Source organism: Oryctolagus cuniculus, chromosome 13, assembly GCF_051225735.1.
Source record: "Oryctolagus cuniculus isolate XC-2025 breed Fujian yellow rabbit chromosome 13, ASM5122573v1, whole genome shotgun sequence".
Taxonomy (NCBI): Eukaryota; Metazoa; Chordata; class Mammalia; order Lagomorpha; family Leporidae; genus Oryctolagus; species Oryctolagus cuniculus.
This window is the reverse complement of record NC_142879.1, coordinates 77326434-77342231: the sequence shown is the minus strand read 5'-3', so window position 1 is coordinate 77342231 and position 15798 is coordinate 77326434. Positions and strand designations below refer to the sequence as shown.

General features: G+C 43.3%; 1 protein-coding gene across 15 annotated transcripts in view; it reads right to left on the bottom strand.

The window, feature by feature from the left end:
- The window catches only part of PRKCQ (protein kinase C theta), a 152861-nt gene that overhangs the window by 32667 nt on the left and 104396 nt on the right, over window positions 1–15798 (bottom strand). The gene's annotated exons all lie outside the window — the stretch shown is intronic.

Below are 15798 nucleotides of genomic sequence, written 5' to 3'. Positions count from 1 at the left end.
TGATGATGTGTAGGATGGTGGAGAGAGTATGTTTGAAAATCCTGGTCTTTGACTCCAGGAGCAGATCTTGAAAACTTGCATTCACGCAACCCTTACTAAGTAGTCATTGAGCAAATTCTGTGGCACTAGCACTGTGGGGCAGTGAGTGTGGGGACTGCAAGGGAGTGAGCCGAGTAAGCCGAGGTGCTCATTTTTGCCTTATCCACCAGAGATGAGTGAGACACAGCTCTGGCTTTGGCAAGCTGTCAATCCATTTTACCCTTCTTTCTGGTGCAGACTTGACATGCTACAGGGGCAAGTCACAGCTAACGAGTGTGTAGCAAGCTCCCACGGGAGGTCATCAGGTACGCCTGTTGCTAGTCCTGGAGCCCTCACTGGCAGCAGTGAGTGGACAGCAGGCTGGGGGTGATCTTCAGGCTATAGTCAGAACATCAGAGGCAGTCCTGATACCAAACAGCCTGAGCTCCTCCACCTAAGTGGGACGATATGTCTTCGATAAATGTATTCCTCTTACGAATCACAGAAGGAGTAATGCTTCAGGTGTGCAGGCATTTGGCATGCCTATGCTTACATTCGCACCTGAAAATATCACCTGGTGATTTTTTTTAACAGAATTAACCTTCAAATTATGATGTGAGACTCAGGCTGTGGGACATACAAGGTAGTGCTAGAAAGTGTCTAGGCTGAAGGTAATACTCATTGCCAGGTCTCCACAGACTAGGGAAAACCAAGCATTGTGACAATTCTTTCAATAATGCAGGTAAAGATATAGTGTCCACCTGATTTTTCCAAAGTTGGGCTCCATATATCTTTAACCGAAGCCCACCTTTTGTCTCTTTTGGACACCTAAGTTTTAGGGTGACATCAACCAACATTAACCATTAGTATTTCAGATTCAATTTGAGAGTAAATATTTGTCCCAATTGTGTGCACCTGCTTGAAAATGAAAATTGACTTATCTTTTCTCTGGCTGTTATTCTCCTAAGTACCATAGAGGAGTTTCCAATCTTTATCTGTTTACTCAAAAACCAGCCTGGACTTGTACAAGCTGTGATGCAGACTATGATGTAGCTATGATGCAATATGTAGGAGAACAGAAAGTATAAGAAAGTACAGTCAGGTCATTTAGAGCAGTACCCAGGTGAATGATTTTTGTGTTAGTACTGGGACACTTAGGAGGTGCTCTAAAGGTTGACATTTCAGAACAAGCCTTGAGGGAAGAGGACTGGAGGCAAATTCTCCACCCTACAATTCTACATAACCTCCTCATTTGTTTTCAAGTCTGGGTTAGTCTCTGTTCCTAGGGGTCAACATTGGGGAGTTAAATCTGTGTGGGTTAGAAGAGCTTCTGGCCGGCGCCGGCTCAATAGGCTAATCCTCTGCCTGTGGTGCTGGCACCCCAAGTTCTGGTCCCGGTCGGGGCGCCAGATTCTGTCCCAGTTGCCCCTCTTCCAGTCCAGCTCTCTGCTGTGACCCGGGAGGGCAATGGAGGATGGCCCAAGTACTTGGGCCCTGCACCCGCCTGGGAGACCAGGAGGAAGCACCTGGCTCCTGGCTTTGGATCGGTGTGGTGGGCCAGCCGTAGAGGCCATTGTGGGGTGAACCAACAGAAAAGGAAGACCTTTCTCTCTGTCTCTCTCTCTCTCACTGTCCACTCTGCCTGTCAGATTAAAAAAAAAGAAGAAGAAGAGCTTCTATGAAATCGCGAGCCACAGTGCCTGCCACCATGGAATGAGGATGAGACCACACTGTCACAGTGATTAGTAATTAAACAGTAAGGAGACTACAGCATGTTGGAGGCCACATTGAACACTAATAGAAGACCTGATTGCTCCACAATAAATGTTTCCAGAGTGGGTTCCAGTTTTCAGGGGCACTGAAAATGTCACCTGATTGGTTGTCTTTTGCCTTTTCTGATGGCATCTAGAATCAGTTTATTCCTTTGATTTGGGTGAATTCCAGGGAAGTCTGGGTTTCTTGAAGAGAGAAGGGGCAGAAGTCCTGCTTGGGTGGGCAGGATGGGAGACTTGTTACTTTTCCAGGGGCTGTGGTTCTACGTGGAAGACTTGGGAGGACACTTATCAGGGTCTTTCTGGGCCCCATGAGGTGGCTCTGTGATGACAGGAGCATAAATGTGTACATGCACATCACACAGCCCCAAGACCAGGGTTTTGAAGGTCATGGCTGAGGGATAGACAAGTATTTTAACAGTTGAATCCAAAGTCCCAGTCATAAAAATTACAAAAGAAACGTGGTAGGCCTAAACTTTCTTCAGCAGCTGGGGAAGGTGCGCTCAGAGTGGTGAAGGTGTTTTGCAGCTGTACTGATCCCTCTTCCCCACAAAACCCTATCAAAAAGTAATGTATACCATACTGGAAGAACTCCAGACTGGAGTCTCCAAACCCAGAAGAATCAGACTTAAGGTCATTGTGAAGAGCAGACTTCTTACTCACACCTGAGTTCATATCCTGCCCTTCTGTCACTTTACAGAAGATATTGCTCTTTCTCTCCCTCCCTCCCTCCCTCCCTCCCTCCTTCCATCCCCCCCTCCTCCTCTTTCTGTAACTCTGCCTTTCAAAAAATAAATAAATAAATAAAAGAATAAGGGGCATAGCAGGTTAAGCCTCTGTGATGCTGGCATCCCGTATGGGCACTAGTTCAAGACCCGGCTGCTCTACTTCCAATCCAGCTCTCTGCTAATGCACCTGGGGAAGCAGTGGAGGATAGCCCAAATGCTTGGACCCCTACACCCATGTAGGAAACAAAGAAGAAGCTGCTGGCTCTTGACTTCAGCCTGGCCCAGCCCTGTCCGTTGCAGCCATTTGAGGAGTGAACCAGGAGATGGAAGATTCTTCCTTTTTCCTCTCCCTCTTTCTGTAACTCTGCCTTTCAAATAATTAAAAAAAAATCTTTAAAAAATAAAAGAGAAGCTACTTGGCCTCTCCTGAGATTAATTTTGTTTGTTAAGTGGTATTATAATTTTTTTTATCTTTTGGGGTGTTGCTGTGAGTTTTAAATAACCTATAGAAAGCTTGCTTGTAGTTGGTACTCAGTATGCACCTGAGAACTGGTAGCCATTATCATTATAGGAAATAGACTAAAATAAAGTGAACACAGCAGCTACAACAGCAGAAGCAGCAGAAAATACTTCCCAGAGAAAGAAAATAGCTCTGAAATGATGAGGAACACAGAGAATTAGTTTTCCTTCTATGTTGTCGTTTCCATTCTAATCACCAGCTGTGAGAAGATGCAAGCAGGCTAGCAAGAGAGAAGGCGGGCTTGTGTCCAGCTTAATTTTGCAAAACGACATGCTGTTCTAGTCCTCACTTCCTTATGCCGGGTAATACATTAACTGATGCAAATGATTCTTCTGGTGGGTGAGAACTGACATGGAGATGGTGATGGGCGACGGGATGCTTTGTGGACAACTCTGAGCGTGCATGGCATTTGCCGAGTGGAAATTCTAGTCTCTGTGCTAGGCTAGTCATTAACCAGGTGTGTAATGCTGAAAACCACACCATCTTAGCATTTCAGTTCCATCCTCTGAAAAATAGGGAGCCCTGGACCTGTCTTTCTAGCCTAAAGATCCCCCTAGCTTTCAACATATATTTTATGTTTTTTTTTTTCCTTTATCTCAGGGAAAAGATGAACTAAATATAGTATGACTTTAGGCACATTACAGCAAGACCCATGAGGTGTCCCCCACGTAATAAAGTAAATATTAGCAAGAGGATGCTATGTTGGCAAAATTCTTGACATCTCCGACCAGAAATAGTGCACATTTGAAGTACAATTAAAGGATAGTGATTTATCTTGCCCTTTCTTCAAAGGAGGTAGGAACTATGGCTGGGCTCACGGCTCACCATAACCACCCTCTCAGAAGGTCACCAAAAAAAGGTCAGAGGGTTTCCTCCTGTTGAGGAAGTCCCCTGGCTGTGCCCACAGAGCTTGGCCATTGGTTGGGGGCAAACACCTCTGTGTCCCAAGGGTCTCGGTCTACTTTGCCATTTAAATTATTGCCACCACAGGCCAAGGGTTGAAAAGCAGAATGTGGCTTAGTGCCTTTTTGGGGTGGACCACAAGGGCGGCAGGGTAACTTTTTCACTGGTCTTTGTAACTTTGGCTTCTGAAGTGTGCGTCCCATTCTCTAAGAAATAATCCAGCAGAGCTGTCTGAGAAGGGACTGAAAGAAATCAAAGCATCTGATCTCTGGGGTCCTTGCTGTATTCCAAGAGCTCATGGTTTTTTTTTTTTTTTTTTTTTTTTTTTGCCTATTTTGGTGGCAAAACCACAGCATTTTGTCACATGGCTTGTTGGATAAGTGCATTTGATAATAGAGAGGCTGCCTCGCTCTACCAGGCGCCTGTAGGAGGAAGCACACTAAGTTTCTCAGAACCTCTGTGGATGGTGTGAAGGGAAACTGACTTGTTTGTAAAGTGAGCGATCCTGTAGGGCTTCCTGCTAACACCCCTCACAGTCTTCAGAGCGAGCTCTCTGATCACGCTTCCATCCTCCCCTGCTTCTTACTGATGAAACAATAAAACACAGGGCTTGTTCTGTCCCATCAATGAAGTAACTTTTAGCCAGGGTTTGATAGTACAATTGTATCAGGCTTGCTGGAAGCAGGGATTCATTGAATGAACACTCACATGCCTTGGCTAGTGAGACAGTGACCCACCATACAATAATGTTTACTTATTTATCAACCTTCGAGTTTCCAGATACATTCGTGGCTGGCATGATGCTCTGTATGTGAAACCAACAAAAGGAGTGTCTTTGCTTATAAAAAGGAGAGTACCACGGTTGTTTATTGCTTTGCCGTGGTTGTCAGACCAATGAAGACAATAATCAAGGTTGATATTCTGTAAGTAGATGGGTACCCCAAACTCTGACTCTTTTGTGTTTGTTTTCCCCCCAGAACCTTTAAAAATGTATTTATTATGGTCTTAAAAGATCCTTTAATATATATATTCAGTGTTGTCAAACATTCAACAAGGCTAGTATTTCTAAACAGGCAGTTCTGTGTATTGGGGTGCAAAGTACTGTATTTTTCAGAGACCCTAAGAAGATCTTTCATCATCTGACTGATGGAACAGTGGATTGTGTTTTCCTGTGTGCTTATGGAAAGATACAATATCACTTTGGGAGATTCTAAGCTCCATTTTCCTTTGTACTCATTTCCTTTTGTTAACTTTATAAAATGTCACTGTCAAAGTTACTTAATCTGGTAAAACTGAGAACAGGAGGTAAAAACTATATAGAAAAATAAAATTGTGGGGCTGGCGCTGTGGTGTAGCTGGTAAACCCTGCAAGTTAGCATCCTATATGGCCACCGGTTCAAGTCCTGGCTACTTCACTTCCAAGCCAGCTCCCTGCTAACACACCCGGAAAAACAGCAGAAGATGGCCCAAATACTTGGGCCCCTGTACCCTTGTGGGAGGCCAGATGAAGCTCCTGGCTCCTGGTTCCTGGCCCAGCCCTGGGTGTTGCAACCATTTGGGGAGTGAACCACTGGATAGAAGATTCTCTCTCTCTCTCTTTCTCTCTCCTCTCTCTCCTCTCTATCTTTCTCTCTTTCTCTCTCTGTAACTCTGCTTTTCAAATAATAAATAAATCTTTTTTAAAAGAATAAAATTATTTAAATAGTTTGCTGACCCATGAACTACAAAAATCAATTTTCAAATGACAGGTGCAACATATTGATTTTAGCAGTTTTTAGGGTCTGATTCTTTGAGTTAACCTGGTCGAATTTTTTTTTTTTTTTGACAGGCAGAGTGGACAGTGAGAGAGAGAGACAGAGAGAAAGGTCTTCCTTTGCCGTTGGTTCACCCTCCAATGGCCACTGTGGCCGGCGCGCTGCGGCTGGCACACCACGCTGATCCGATGGCAGGAGCCAGGTGCTTCTCCTGGTCTCCCATGGGGTGCAGGGCCCAAGCACCTGGGCCATCCTCCACTGCACTCCCTGGCCACAGCAGAGAGCTGGCCTGGAAGAGGCACAACTGGGACAGAATCCGGTGCCCTGACCGGGACTAGAACCCGGTGTGCCGGCGCCACAAGGCGGAGGATTAGCCTACTGAGCTGCGGCGCTGGCCTAACCTGGTCGAATTTTATCCCAGACTTTGTCTTTGAATCTCTGTCTCATGGCTGCCATCTTTTTTGTTTAGGCCACCAGCATTGTGACTGCTCATTCACATCAGGAATTGAGCTGGGGACTCCCTTCAGAGTGTGGGCTCCCATAGCAGAGGTTTAAGTTCTCCTGTCTGCTGACGAAGGAGAAAAGATGCACACATCCCCCTACAGGGCTGGAGCTGAGGACTACAAACTGTGAGAGGCACCTTTTTTTTTTTTTTTTTTTTTTTGACATTTATAGTCTTGTGGTATGAGGAAAGGCAGTTTCTGTGTCTCGAAGAAGACCACAAAGCTGGGAGCAGGGCTGCCGCAGCACCTGCTTGGTGGGAACCGGGTATCCCTGGTGGGGGTTGAACTTGCATTCTCAGGGGAACACACTGTTGGGCACATGGAGGACAGCCAGGGCAGCTCATCTGGATGGCTCCCTGGTGTACTTACATGTGGGACGTCAGTGTGCTCACTTCAACTCTCAGTTTCTTAAGCGTGCTTGAAATTTGCAAGCTCTGGGACCTGCACTGTGCCACGGTGGGTAAAGCCGCCACCTGCAGCACCAGCATCCCTTATGGGTGCCAGTTCAATTCCCAGTTGTTCCACTTCTGACCCAGCTCCCTGCTAATGTGCCTGGGAAAGCAACGGAGGATTATGGCCTAGGTACTTGGGCTTCTGCACCCACATAGGAGACCAAGAGGAAGCTCCTGGCTCCTGGCTCCTGGCTCCTGGCTTTGGCCTGGCCTAGCTGTTGCTGTTGTGAATATCTGGGGAGTGAATCAGTGAATGGAGGAACTCTCTTTCTCTTTCTCTCTCCTTCTCTCTGCTTCTCCCCCCTCTCTGAAACTCTTTCAAATAATAAATAAATCTTCAAAAAAAAAAAAAAAGAAAAAAGAAAAAAAGAAAAGAAAACTGAGGAGCTCTGAAACAATTCTGAATTTGGAGTTCTTTTTTCCCCTTTATGTTGAACTATAAATTAAGGCATCCTAGAAAAACGAGTTTATCTCCTTTTCATAAATATACACCATAAAAATCCAACAGATAATAATTTCTGCACTATATTTAGATATCACTATGTAAATATAAATGTAGTATGTGTGTGTGTGTGTGTGTGTGTGTGAGTGTGAGAGAGAGAGAGAGAGAGAGAGAGGAGTTCTACAGACTAGCAAATTTATTTATTGGGGTTTATATATATACGTATTTATTTCAAAAAAGATTTATTTATTTATTTGAAAGGTAGAATTTACACAGTGGGAGAGAGAGAGAGAGAGAGAGAGAGAGAGAGAGAGAGAGAGAGATCTTTCATCCTCTGGTTCATTTCCCAAATGGCTGCAACGGCCAGAGCTGGGGCAGGCCAAAGCCAGGAGCCAAGAGCTTCCTCTGGTTCTCCCACTGGGTGTGGGGGCCCAAGGACTTGGGCCATCTTCCACTGCTTTTCCAGGCACATTAGCAGAGAGCTGGATTGGAAGTTGAGCAGCCGGGTCTTGAGCAGGTGCTCACAGGGGATGCTAGTGTTGCAGATGGTGGCTTTATCTACTATGTTACAACACCGGCCCCCATCTATTCATATTTTTACTGTAAAATCTAGTGAAATTCACTAACTTCAATGGATTCATTAGTACATATCGGAAACAATGCACTTGGATTTCTAGAGTTCTGTACTTTGCGATGGAGACTCAGACTCAGTTGGTATTTACTAGCCTAAATTATTTTCTTTCACAACCAAAAGTACTTCATTTCATAAATTTCAAGGTTTGCCTTGCTGTGGTTAGGTCTCTATGGAGAGGCACTTTAGCAAAATCTTGGCTCCTCTACTTAACAACCATTAGGCTGTGATGGATTGTTTGTCTCCTTAGGGTAACCTCATTTTCCTTATCTGTAAAAATGGGGATAATGTAGCATCCACTTCATAGGGCTGTTGTGAACATAAACTGAGCTAAAATATGCAATGCACAATGTAAGTGTCAGAGGTTGTTATATTGATTACTATAGTTGGCATAAGCAGTACACACATCCACATTGAGGAATACACATTCACCAGCCATGCAAAAGGAATAGTTTGTTTTAACATGAAGGGCATGTTTTAAGGAACAAGGGTTTGATGTAACAATGTAACTCTGAGGTTTTAAAATCACTAAATTATCATCCCCATGAAGTTGCAAACAGAATAAAAGATAAAAGGAAATACTCAAAAATCCTACCTTTCTGTATCTTTGAATACTATGACTACAATTAACCCTTTTTTAGATGATGTCTGTGTATTTTATCATTTTTAGAGTATACAAGTACTCGACATTATTACTGTTATAACTAGAGAAAATTTTAATGAATTTAATTTCTCAAAACTTACAAGCAAGTGTTTTATTTCCTTTCTGAGGTTCTTTGTCAGCTATCATTATATGGGATAGAGGCTCAGTATTTGCTAAGCAGAGTGCTATTCCTGTTCAGATTTAGGCTACTACTGGAGAGCAAATTCCCAAAAGTGCAAGGATGAGTTAGAGCCATCCATTTTGGCCAATATGCAAATATCAGAGAGGGTGCAGACTGAGGCTTTGACTCAATGATGAGTTCAAATAGGTATTGAGGTGGAATTCAGACTCAATGTTGCAAGTAGAGTATGAGGTGATCCTGGGGCCAACGCTGTGGTACAGTAGGTTAAGTCTCTGCCTGTGGTACTGGCATCCCATGTTTATTTGAAAGGCAGAGTTACAGAGAGGCAGAGGCAGAGAAAGAGAAAGAGGTCTTCCGTCCACTGGTTCTCTCCCCAGATGGTCGCAATAGCAGGAGCTATGCCAATGCAAAGCCAGGAGCCAGCAGCTTCTTCTGGGTCCCCCACATGGGTCAGGGACCAAAGACTTGGGCCCTCTTCTACTGCTTTCCCAGGCCATAGCAGAGAGCCGGATTGGAAGTGGAGCTGCTGGGACTCAAACTGGTGCCCATATGGGAAGTACACTGCAGGCGGTGGCTTTATTCGCTGTCACAGCGCCAGCCCCATGGGAGAATTCTTTAGACTGGGAGATAAAGGATATTTTGTGATGATTCTAGAATGAGTGAAGGGGGAATTGTAAAACTAGGCTCAAAAGTTACTTAATACATCTTTCTTCTATCCTGTTTTCTCCTCACACTGATGACATTTTTCAAAGAGAATGAGAAGAAAGATCATGGAAAATTATTCGGTAATAAATACCTCAATACAGCTAATCATATATTGAGTAAACAAGAAAACAACCCCCAAATGTGAATAGAATAATTGAGAACTTGATCATGAAAGAAATTAGCTAATGATTTTTATCAAGTCAATAACAAATAACTTTCAAAATGCACGGAGGACTTTGCAAGGATCAAATGAAGTCAGTAATATAGATCACTTCTCCAGAAAAACAAGGTAGGAAGAGAAGAAAAAAAAATAGAATTCTTGGGAAAGAAAGAAGTAAAGAAAAGAACAGTTGGGGCCAGCACTGTGGTGTATTGGGTAAAGCCACCTGCAGTGCTGCCATCCCATATGAGTGCTGGTTCTTGTCTCCACTTCTCCTCTTCCGATCCAGCTCTCTGCTATGGCCTGGGAAAGCAGTAGAAGGTGGCCCAAGCGCTTGGGCCCCTGCACCAGCGTGGGAGATCCTGAAGAAGCTCCTGGTTTCTGGCTTCAGATCTGCTCAGCTCTGGTCATTTTGGCTACTTGGGGAGTGAACCATCAGATGGAAGACTTCTCTGTCTCTCCCTCTCACTTTCTATAACTCCACCTCTCAAATAAATAAATAAAATCTTTTAAAAAAGAGAAAAGAGCTGTAAGTTGGATCTGGGGTGTTGATGTCTTGAAATCTCAGCTTTACCAATTGTATTGATTGACAGTTACAAAGAGCACTAGGTTGTGATTAGCAAGGTTTATCTTATTTGGATCTTGATTTCCATACCTGCAACATGAGCACGACCTGACGACCTGTAGAACCTGTTTGCACACTATAAGTCTTTATCTGGGGTGTCTTTCATCATTAGAAAAGCAAATGCACACAGCTCATCAAATTAGTTATCATGATCAACCAAGATGCACCTCAACCAGTGAAGGAAGAAACCAACTGTGGGACATCTGTGCTGTGCAACAGTAGTGAGTAATGAAAAGAAATGAATTCTGTGCCAAGAGAAGACTTCCACACACGTTTCTAAGTGAAAGAAGCCTGTATGAAAAGGCTGCAGATCGTACAGCCTCTGTTTGGTCTGGTTCTTCCTTTTTGTCTCAAGCAGTTCCCCAACTGTCATCCCATAAGCCCTGGGTTCACAACAAGCTTCCATCTTTTGACCCTTGTTTTCTGGAGGATTTTATATTATCACAGAACCTGCCTGCCTGTTCATCACTCTTTACCCATTCCTTGATCATGTAACATATTCCATGCCTCCTAAACAAGGGCTGGGACAGGCCAGAAACTCTATGTGGGTTTCCCACATGGGTGGCAGGGGCTCAACTGAGTGTCCATTGGCAGGAAGCTGCAAGCAGAAGCACAGTGAGGATGCCAACCAAGGCACTCCTACGTGGGAATTAGGCATCCCACAAGCCAAATACCCACCCCAGTGCTCTCCCTTTGATTGTCCACTTCATCACTCTGCATGAACACCTGCCTCCTTCTTGAAATTCTTTCCTCCCCTGGCATCCAATAACCCTAACTCCCCTGGTCCTCCCCTTACTTCCCCAGGGGTGTCCTCTTTGTCACCTCTCCCCTCTTGTTCTTCTTACTTCTTAAGAGCAGGGCTTCTCTTTGCTCTGGCACTTTAACCTTTCAATAGGGCCACTCCAACTCTCAGAATATCCCCAGGGTTCAACATTAAAGAACCCTACAATTACCACCTCCTGGGGGGCATGTACTATGATCACCTCAAAACGCAACAATCTTTGCTTAATAAGAACTGTGCCTCTAAGTGCCACATTTTAAGAAGAAATAATGGCTGGGACAACATGTGTTAAACAGCCCACCCCATTGGTATTTATGATGTCTCTTCTTCAAGCCTCATACGGGAGAAGAGGACATTGAAGAGACACTCATCTTAATGGGAGAGACAAGGAAAGCATGATTTGGGGATCAAGGTAGAGATCAAGAAGCTTCATGTGGTCTCCCAGGTGCTGGGGACAGTACTGGGACTTAAAGCCACAAGGGGCGGGCAAAGGGCCCATCGAGGACAGATTTCTTTTGCTCTGCAATTTGGTTCAGGACCTGAGATTCCGGCAGAGATGTTACAATCAGCCAATGTAATTTACTGTAAGAACTGTAAATTATTTTTCTTCCCACTACCCTCCCCTGAACATTATCTAGAATTCCATGGGAAAATGAAAAAAAAAAAGAAAAAGAAAAAGAAAAATGCCTCTCAACATCCCAGTGGGTATTAGGGTATTATTCCACTGGATAAAAAGAAAAAGTGCATATGAAAGAAGTCACAGAAAAGACCCAACACATGCAGGAACAAAGCCAATCATCTCCCTGAGTCAGGTAAAGAGCCTGAGTGAATGAATGGTAATGGTAGCCAAGCGTGATTTGGTGCATGTGAAAGCGGTTGATGGATGGAAGAGGAGGTGGATCTTGAGTGAGCTCTCAAAGCATGGGGAGTAGATTCAGAATCGGGAGGCACTTTCCTACAAAACTGGGAAGGAGATACCAAATGTGTGCCTGTCTTTTTGGGAAGCACATGGCACCACTTTTGCAGGCTTTGTGGGTGTAGCTGACAAAGGAATAGACTAACAACACAGGCCTATGAGCCTTGAAGAGACACGAGTCACAGAATGGTGAGAAAATATCTGTGGCTTTAAAAAGCAGGTGTGGAAAGAAGGATGGGGCATTTCAGATGGTATTGGGCATTTTTTTCTTATAGGCTAAGAATTCTCGAGTATTTTTTTCATGCATATCATTATCTCCTGTGTTTTTAGATGGGAAAACCTTCATCCAAACTTTGAGTGCAATGCTAAATTATATCTACAGAAAATCTATGAATTTTTGTAAATTTGCAGTAAGTTTAACATTGACCAAATGGGTTTTGTTGCACAAAAGGGGTGTTGGCAAGCACCTCTAGGAGATCTGCAGTTTCTAAAATGACAATGGCATCAGAAAACTCTCAAGGCACCTACACATGGGGGAGGCATGAAGTCAAGTCTTAGTGCAGGGACAAGTCTTTTTGAGGACATGGCTTACATGTTTTTTCTTTTCCTTGCTAAAATTGTGACAGTTACCAGGGCTCCTAATTCAATGCAAGAGGGGAGGATTATAGACTAAAGAGTTTTTAAGAGTTTTAGTTGAGGCAGATTCTGAACAAACTCCTTGAAATTAAACACCTTCTGTCAATCATAAACGGAGTTTGCACTTCAAACCCTGGAAATACCAGAATGACACAGTTTTTAAAAACTGCCATTTTTATCTCAAATAATGATCATAGTAAGTCTTGCAGTTAGTACGGTGCTTTCTCCATAAGAGACTTCTCTGCCAAGTGCAATCTCCCTCACATTGTCCTTTTGGAGGCACAGAGGGAGAAGCAATGTGGCAAGGAACCATTAGGTGGGGCCGGAGCCGGAGCCGGAAGTCAAGCTTTGTGTGCGCTATCAATAGGAAGTGAAACTCTGTTTTCTTTTTCATGAAAGAGAAATTTCAAGGTAATACTGACGCAGCATGTTCAGCTGGCTCCTGCTGGGAGTGTGGAGGTGGAAGGCCATGGTGTCAAGTCTATGAAGTTCTGGCTCTAGGCGTTGTGCTGGGGAGATGCCACACCCACACCTGCAAAGCCACAGCCGCCTTCACTCAGATTCAACCCAGGAAGACTCAGAGAAGTTCTCGTAGGATCTGAAGCTCCCTGAAGCTATGGAGTTGTTACATTTTTGTGTTTAATAATTTACTTAAGAGGCTGAAAGACAGACAGGTGAGGTTAGGAATGGGAAACTCAATGCAGGTTTCCCACCTAGGTGGCTACAACCCATTTATATATTGGAGCCATCACTTGCTGCCTCCTAGGGTGCACATCAGTGGGACACTGTAGTCAGGAGCCAGAGCAGGGAATCAAACCCAGGCACTCAAGGACATGGACATGTCCAGCATGTGTCCACCATGGACATAACCAGCATCTTAACTACTAGGCTTAGCGTCTGTTTCTGTAACACTTAAATTAGTTTTAGGCTTGAATATAGATAGACCTTTAAGAATTCAAAAGACACAAATGAAGGCAGACACAAATGTGAATAATTCTAAGTCACGATTATTTCCTTAAAAAAAAAAAAAACCACAAAACAAAAACCCAGTGGGGCCAGCCTTGTGGCACAGTGGGTTAAGCTACTTCTTGGGACATCTGATTACCATATTGGAGTGCTGGTTTTAGGTCCAGCTACTCAGCTTCAGATACAGCTTTCTGCTATTGCACTAGAGAGAACAAAGATTATGGCTCAAGTAGTTGGGGTCTTGCCACCACCGGGAGACCTGGATAGAGTTTCTGATCCTGGCTTTGACCTAGCCCAGCCCAGGTTGTTGGGAGAATATGGAGATTGAACCCTTGGATGGAAGATCTCTCTGTTTCTCCCTCTCTCTCTGTCACTCTGCCTTTTAAATAAATAAGTCACTCTTAAAGTAAATAAACAGCACTCTGAAGGTATTAGATGCATGATTTCCAAATACAGTTTGGCAATAAACCACCTTAATTTGTCCATAGTTTTATCAGAGATATATTAGACAAACTTTGGATATTTGAAGTATTGATCTTTCTTTTAATCTAGCATAATTAAAAAGAGGAGAAAATTCTGTTTATCAGTTTTTTTTTCTTCCTTGTAGGTGGACATTTAGCTTTTGACAGATGTGACCTATCACTGAGGTACTTATGCATATTAAGTATAGGGGATTAATATTTGGACAGAGACATAAGATTGAACATTGTCCCCAGTAACCTGCTGAACAACCCTAGTGAAATTCATCTTTCTAAACAGCCTTAGTTTTCTCATGGGCAAAGCAGGAATACTAATATGGACATTGTTGTGGCTGTCAGAATTAATTGAGATAATATATTCGAAGCTCCTAGTAAATGATCTGGCACAAAATAAGCTCTCAATAAAAGTATAGCTTTAGCCTATTTTCTTCATTTTAAAGTATACGTTGGAAAGGAGATGGCTGGGTGCTTATCTTTCTTTCTTTGTAATAAATTCATTCGGTGGCTGGCGCTGTAGCAAAGTGGGTAAAGCCACTGTCTGCAGTGCCAACATCCCATATGGGTATCAGTTTGAGTCCCAGCAGCTCCACTTCCAATCCGGCTCTCTGCTATGGCCTAGGAAAGCAGTAGAAGATGGCCCAAGTCTTTGGGCCCCTGACCCACGTGGGAGACCCAGAAGAAGCTCCTGGCTTCGCACTGGCGTAGCTCCTGTGATTGCAACCATCTGGGGAGAGAACCAGTGGACGGAAGACCTCTTTCTCTTTCTCTGCCTCCGCCTCTCTGTAACTCTGCCTTTCAAATAAATAAATAAATAAATAAAATCTTCAAAAAAAATTCATTCAAATCTGGTCATTTGCAACAAAATGGAGGAATCTGGAAAACATCATGCTGAGTGAAATAAGCCAGTCTCAAAGGGACAAATATCATATGTTCTCCCTGATCGGTGACAACTAACTGAGCACCTAAAAGGAAACCTGTTGAAGTGAAATGGACACTATGGGAAACAATGACTTGATCAGCCCTTGTCCTGACTATCAAGAAACAACTTATTATTTTATTCCTTTTAGTTTTTTTTGTTCTACTTAATACCATTGGTTGAACTCTATAATTAACACATAATTATTCTTAGGAGTTTAAATTTAACTGAAAAGTGATCTTTGCTAAATATAAAAGTGGGAATAATAGAGGGAGGAGATGTACAGTTTGGCACATGCTCATTTGAATGTACCCCTAATGGTAGAGTTAGAAACGTGCCAGGGGATTCCAATTCAATCCCATCAAGGTGGCATGTACCAATGACATCTCACTAGTCAAAGTGATCAGTTTCAGTTCATAATTGATAATAATGATGGGATTAAGAATCAAAGGGATCACATAAACAAGACTAGTGTCTGCTAATGCTAACTGATAGAATTAAAAAGGAGAGAACGATGCAACATGGAAAGCGGGATACACAGCAGACTCATAGAATGGCAGATGTCCTAAACAGCACTCTGGCCTCAGAATCAGCCCTTAAGGCATGCGGATCTGGCTGAAAAGCCCAAGAGAGTATTTCAGGCATGGAAAGCCAAGACACTTTGGCAAAAAAAAAAAAAAAAAAAAAAACTAAATGAAAGATCTCTGTGAGATCCCAATGGAAAGAACGGGCCATCAGGGAAGGAGGTACCTTTCTCTGAAGGGAGGAGAGAATTTCCACTTTGACTATGGGCTTGTCTAAATAAGATTGGAGTTGGTGAACTCAAGAGGCTTCCATAGTCTTGGCAGGTCATAACAAGAGCCTCGGTGATTACTGACGTCATAAATAAGAGTGTCAATTGTTAAATCAACAACAGAAGTCACTGTGCACTTACTCCCCATGTAGGATCTCTGTCCTTAATGTGTTGTACTATGTGAATTAACGGTAAAACTACTACTAAAACAGTACTCAATATTTTGTGTGTCTGTGTGGGTTCAGTTTGTTGAAATCTTTACTTAATATATACTAAATTGATCTTCTGTATATAAAGATAATTGAAAATGATT